This window comes from Quercus lobata, chromosome 12 (assembly GCF_001633185.2).
Source record: "Quercus lobata isolate SW786 chromosome 12, ValleyOak3.0 Primary Assembly, whole genome shotgun sequence".
Taxonomy (NCBI): domain Eukaryota; kingdom Viridiplantae; phylum Streptophyta; class Magnoliopsida; order Fagales; family Fagaceae; genus Quercus; species Quercus lobata.
In genome coordinates, this window is record NC_044915.1 from 13,011,536 (window position 1) to 13,018,524 (window position 6,989).

The following is a 6,989-nucleotide window of genomic DNA, read 5'->3' on the forward strand; positions in this document are numbered from 1 at the left end:
AGAGAGAGAGAGAGAGAGAGAGAGAGAGAGAGAGAGAGAGAGATAGAGAGAGGAAGAAGAGGCCCCCGAGCTCCAATCCAGTTCGACGATCGTCGGTGAACCTCGAGCTCCAGTCCGCGTCAATCGCATGCACCAATCGATCTCGCGAGCTCCAGTCCGACGATCACACCGCGCCACTCAATCTTGCGAGCTCCAGTCTGACGATCGCACCACGCCGATCGATCTCGCAAGCTCTAGTCCAACGATCGCACTATGCCGATCACACATTCGATCTCGCCTCCGCGCAATCTCCCCTTCGACCCACCGATCTCTTTCTCTGTGTGATTTTGATTTTTGTTGTTGTTGTGGTGGTGTTTTGGTGGTTGTGGCTTTTGATTGCCCGAGTTTGCTTCCGTGGGTTGAATTGCCGTGTGAAAATTTTGTAGGAAAATAGCATTTTCAACCATACAACCAAACACCAAAAAATATTTTTCACAACATTTTCTAAAATGCAACCAAATACTTAAAAATATTTTCCTTTCCGGAAAATCACTTACATGAAACAAACACAGCCTAAATTCTTGAATTTACCATTTTCAATAGTTCAAATTTTTGGGAGAATTGGCAATTTAACAACAGCAAGCTGAAAATAAAGCTTTTGAGGCTACTAATGTAGAAGCTATTTTAAATGACACTAAGCCATATCCTCACTCGATCATGACTTTTTTGTGGTCTATTATGGACACACAGGCTACTCATGGTTAGCTTCTATACCAACATGGCTGATGATATTGATGACTTCCAGGTCATTGAAAGCTGGTTGAAGAAGAGATTCTAGTCATTCTACCACCTAGGGGATAGTGCATTTACTTATTCTGTTGTTGTTGGAGAGGATAAAGATGATGATGATGATGAGTGATCTATTTGACCATAGTGGCAAAAATGGAGAGTGAGTGTGTTGAGGTGGAGCTTTGTGCTCATTAGTTTTTTAGGGGGATTTTTTTTTTTTTTTTTCCCATTCTTGTTGTTAGGGCGAGTTTCTTTTTGTTATGCCTTTGTTTGTATTTTGTCTTGTTTTCACACATGCATGTAATGTGCTCTTTGAGCGTTCTTGGTAAGACATGTAACTTATGTAATGTGCTCTTTGAGCGTTCTCGGGTTGAAGTGTAGTTGGTTAGGATTGTATTATGCGTTTAGGCTGACTACGTAATTGGGTTATCTTTTGTATTGGATTTTGTCATGGATTTCCAAAGGGAAAGATTGTTAAGTCCATAGGTTAGCAAATCGTGACCATACAAGTATTAAGAATCTTTGTGTGTCTTGAGTTTATTTAAAGTCTATTTCAAGTTCAAAATAAGTCATAGGTTCAAGCATTAAAAAGATCAGAGTTTCGGCAATTTCGACTCTATTTTGATCCCTACTCGACCGATTGAGCTCTGCTTATCTCGACCCATCAAGATTCGTGCAGAATCATTTTTCTAATATGTTTCCACCAGCCATCATGAACTGTGGTTCCATGTCTTTCAAACCAAGGTATAAAAGCAATCCTAGATAGGCTAGATTATGTTATTCAAGAATTTTGGAGAGCTGTGTACTGTAAACAAGTGTAGGAGTTGTTCTGAGATCTCTTGTAACATTAACTAGTGTTCCAAGTTCCAAGTTTTTGAAGATCCAGTGATCAAGACAAAGTTTTTGTAGTTCAATTACATCATAGTTGCTATTGTGAATCTTAAAGTGGGTATTTGAAATCCTGAATGGCTTCATGTGCAACAAAGGTCACTAGTAGAAGAGTTTGTATATTTAGAGTTGTGTGTGGTCACGTCTATAAGTTAAGCTCTCGCAATGGGTTTTACTATGGAGCAATTTTTCTATTGGTTTTCCCTGCATTACCATATCGTGTGTCTTTGTGCCATTTACTTATGTGGTATGGTGAATGTGTTTATCAATTAAGATCTATGCATTATTGAATTAATAATCAACTTGGCCAAAAAATTGGTTATTTAGCATACCTAAATCCTTCACACTTTTCAAGTTTTCAAGACTTTATATGCATAAATTAAGAAGGCTATGCGTATATTTTTCAATTTAAAATTTCATACAATTAATAGTCGATTTTGGTATGATTTTAATAAAAAGAACTCCATCTAGCTTTGAAGTGATCAGTGTAGCATACAGCCATATAGTGAGCGTTTGGGCTCCGCGTCCACTGCGTCTGCGTTTTTCCAATTCACGTTTTCTCTTTTTTTTTTTTTTTGGCCCGCTTTTGTTGACTTTGGGAGACAAATTTCACTATTATGAACAGTAAATATACTGTTCATGCACTGTGTTGTTACTGTTTACCTATTAAAAAATATTAAAAATGGGTCCCACGGTACTATTTACACATTTAAAAATTATTTTGCTACAGTGTTTTCAGTTTTCAGTTTTCAGTTTTTAGTTTCAGCAACAATAAGCTCAATCCAAACGGACCCATAGGAAATGAATAAGAGAAGAGTTTATAAGCGACGGGTAAAGAAAAGGGGTCTATGTTGAAAAATGATAAGCCCTTTAAAAAAATCCAATTAATCTAAGTTCTAATTTTTTTTTTTTTTTTAAGATTCAAAGTTCTAATATTAAAGGAAATTAATTTATTATTCCATAAAAGATTTAATAACAAGTATATATTTTTTGTTCTTTTAATTAGGGGTCTTAAGGAGCTTTCTGGAAATGTCATTCAATAGGAAGTATTAAAATTAATAATTATGTGCGAACGATTTAAAATTTAACCATTTTAAAAGTCACTAAGGCTGTGTTTGGTTAGTGTAAAAGTATTTCCGGAAAATAGAATATTTTCCGGAAATGCTATTTTCCGGAAAGGAAAATGTTTTCATGTGCTTGGTTGCATTTCAAAAAATGTTTCGGAAAATATTTTCTGATGTTTGGTTGTGTTCTTGAAAATAGCATAGAAAACACATTTTCACATTTTCTCACATTTTCTTGGTTACCAAACGATTATATAATATCATTTATTCATCAAAACACAAACAAAACCCAGAAAAACGAAGGCGAGATCGCGATCGGAGAGATCGCGATCGGCGCGATTGTGATCGAAGCGGTCGGCGCATCGCGATCGGCGGCGCGATGCGTCGATCGCGATCGCGATCGACGCGTTAGCGCGATCGCGATCTCTCCGATCAACGCATTGCGATCGGCAGCGCGATGCGTCGATCGCAATCGACGCATCGCGATCACGCGAAGATCGACGCTTCGCGCGAAGATCGAAGCGGAGATCGCGATTGGAGCTCTGGGTGGCTGGATCGATCGGAGCTCTCGCACTTGATCTCGCTCGTTGGCTTTGATCTCGTTCGTTGGCTTGATCTCGCTCGTTGGCTGTTGTGTTCTTCGATTGTTTTTTTTTGTTCTTTCTCTCTCGCTCTCGTGTTGTGTTTTCTGTTTTTTCTCTCCCTCTCTCTGCATTTTGCAAGACCACGGAAATGAATTGAAGTGAAAATGAAGGCAGAAATTCATTTCCGTGGTCAAAGTGAAAATTTCAGTCAACAGGAAATCAATTTCCGGAAAATAATATTTTCCGTGACAGCCAAACGCATGCATTTTCCGGAAATTGATTTCTGAAATTGGTTTGAAGCCGATTCAAACGCAGCCTAAATAACATAATATTAATTGTAAAAGTGTTAATCGTACATGGAAGACTTAAAAATAACAAAATTTTGTAAGTATGTTGTAGAAGTTACTTCTTCCAAATTCTTGCACTTCTTCAAAATTCTTGTAAAAGTAACTATGTTGCAAATTTTTTTGTCTATTTTAGAATAAGAATTTACTTTATTATATTTTACATATTCACTTTTCAAAACATCACACTTCAAATTATCTATTTTATACTACATTTCATTAAAATATTAATTTTTCTTGATTTTATTAATTGTTTCTCTTTCTTCTCATACAATAACCATCATTCACTTTCTTCTTTTATCCTCGAAATATGTAAAAAAATAATAATAAACTAAATACAAAATAAATAGTTTCAATATAAATTTATACAATTATTATATAAAATAACCTTGCATAATTGGATGTGGGTGAATTTTGGGCTTAATTAACTAAAATGTGCTACTTTTTCTATCATACAAGCACTTATACGAGTACTCTTAGTACCCAAGATGAAGAAATCCCATGTGTGATGTGGCCCTAAGATCCTCAGTTCAAGACGTTAAGGTCGAAATCAACAACTCAGGTTTGAGATAGATCGAGTGTTAGGACAAATAGAATTTGTGGGTATATTTCTATTTCTATTCTGAGAGCCGGATAATAAGCCATTTGCACAAGAACAATTTGAGCTATTACTTGGCTGACCCTGCATCAGGCTTGACTTGAGCATTTCCAACAGCTTAGCTAAAAGAAAAATCAAGTAAAATCCTCCATATTTTCAGTGAGTAAACTCATACCATATAGTTTCAACAGTCTCTTCAAAATATGGGGAAAATTACTCATGAATAATGACTCTTTATTTGAAGATTCACTTATTATTAGAAAAAGAAAATGTTATCTTAAAAAAAAAATAATGAAAAAGTAAAAAAAGAATGAAAAAATGTAATTTAAGGAATGAGTAAAAAATCTTTAAGAAAGAATGAATAAATAATATTTAAATCAAATAAAGAATATAACAGAATATCAGTTGGAAAATGTATTTAAAAAAATAGATAAGCAAACTGAAAAAAAGTAACTTTTACTCTTCCATTTGGGTGGAAAAATGCCTAAACCGCTAGAGATGCTAACAAACTATCTGGTTGATTGAATTCATGTTTGTATTTAATTTTTTTTAATTTATTTTTCCAGCATATTTTTGTTAGTATTGTTATCTTCTCCTATATATTTCCAGCTTATTCGTGTTGATTCAATTGTAACCCATGCCATTACAATAATTGTAGGTATGAGTATGACATTATAGAAATTGATTGATGTTGTTACAACTTATCAGGCGCGCGCCTAACTCCAAAAGTAAGAGAAAAAGTAAACTAGAAGAAAATTTTGAGATATGATGACAATGAGAGCAAAATATATAGCTATGAATATGAGGAAAAATTTTGATGATAATGAGAAAAAGATTAATTTTGGGGGGTGGGGGAGATGATGATGAGGAGGAGAGAGAGAGATAAAAATATGAAGTTTAAAGACTAAGAATGAGAGAAAAAAAGAAACCACCAGTTTGAGCAATGCACAATGAACTTTCACAAAAAATTAAAAAATAAAAATTAAAAGAAAGACTGAATATGAACTTTCACAATGGAATACGGTCAATGCACAAGGAATAGCGCCCTTTTGCATTCTTAGGAAAAAAAAAAAAAAGATGAGGCACCAGGAGGTTAGGGATTTATTAGGTTTTCGTAGAAGTGTGTTTTGTTTGGATGGAATCACTTGTGAAACTAAATCTAGTCTTTGTAAGATTTGAAAGGAAAAAGCATAAAAACTAACACTGGACTCGGCTGCGTATTTTTTTTTTTTTGGGGAACCAAACAAAAATGTCGCGGTTAAAAATTTTTTAATAATCAATACAAAATAGCAGAACCTATAAAGAAAAGAGAGAGAGACCAATACTCTCTTTTTTCCCTGAGAAACAAACACACAAAGTAGTGGGAAAAATGTTCTAACATAAAGACACGTCCCAACTCCATTCAAAAATCATAGTAACTTTTAAGGGAGAGACCAATACTACGTCATTTAAAATTGAATCATTCTCATATCATATTATATTTAATAAATAAAATCTTGACTGTGAAATACATTATCTCTATTTTAACGATAATCACTTTTCTTGGCATATAAGAGACCTTACCAAAAGGAACACAAGTTTTTTTTATAATACATGCCCTTCATTTCTATTAAACTATTTGTTTGAGACTCAATGAGTTTTACTAATTCTTGTGTTTGTAATTAAGGTTACGTTTGTTTTGACGTAATTTTTTTGAAACTATTTTCCTCAATTTTAGGTGTTTTATGTGGATGAAAATGTTGGTCAAATTGAAAATTTTGTCAAGCTAACCATTAGATTTTGCCTCATGCAACGTAAAATGGTTTATTCCCCTTAAGACACACTGACCTTTCCCCTCCCCAAACCCAATTCACTTTGAGTCAAACTCTCTAATCGAGCTCCCTTGTTGGTGTGATGAATTTTGTGTTCAATTTTTAAAAATTTTCTATACATGCCAAACACTTTAACATATTTTTTAGAGAATTTTTAGGAACACAATTAAACACTAAAAAACAAATTATTTTCTTGAAACACTTTCAAAGGACAGCCTAAGTTATTAAATTTGCACATTTGAACTTTGTTGTGTACTTCTTCTGTCTATCAAGTTCTTCCAAAACCATATCATTTGTTACAATTTGTTGAAGTGATCAAGTGTAAGTGGTAGAAAATTACTTTCACATTTAGATCTACCATTTATTCTCTATCAATCACATCAAAATTATGATAAACATTGTAGCACAAAAATTATGTCAATAGACTTTCTTATATCTTTAAAAATAAATCTTATCCATCTTTATGCCAACAATAACAACAACAACAACTACAACACCAACAACAACAACAACAACAACAACAACAATAATAATAATAATAATAATAATAATAATCCTATGTGGCTATGCGCACCACCTCAGGTAAGTCATTTCCCCTCACTAGACAATGAGGAATATACCTGTCATATGCTTAATAAGTGGAAAAAGAGTCTCATTTAGCAAAAAAAAAAGTGGAAAAAGAGTCTCTCTCTCTCTCTCTGGGTGATTAAAAAGTACATGATGATGCTTTATGGAAAACGAAGTACAGTTTCCATTGAATGACAAATTTCCACGTATAAACATTTTGATATAGGCATTGATTGGTAAAGAGTACTGAGTACATGATTTGATGATTTAATTATTACTATTAATATATATATATATATTAAAAAGTACATGATGATGCTTTATGGAAAGCGAAGTACAGTTTCCATTGAATGACAAATTTCCAC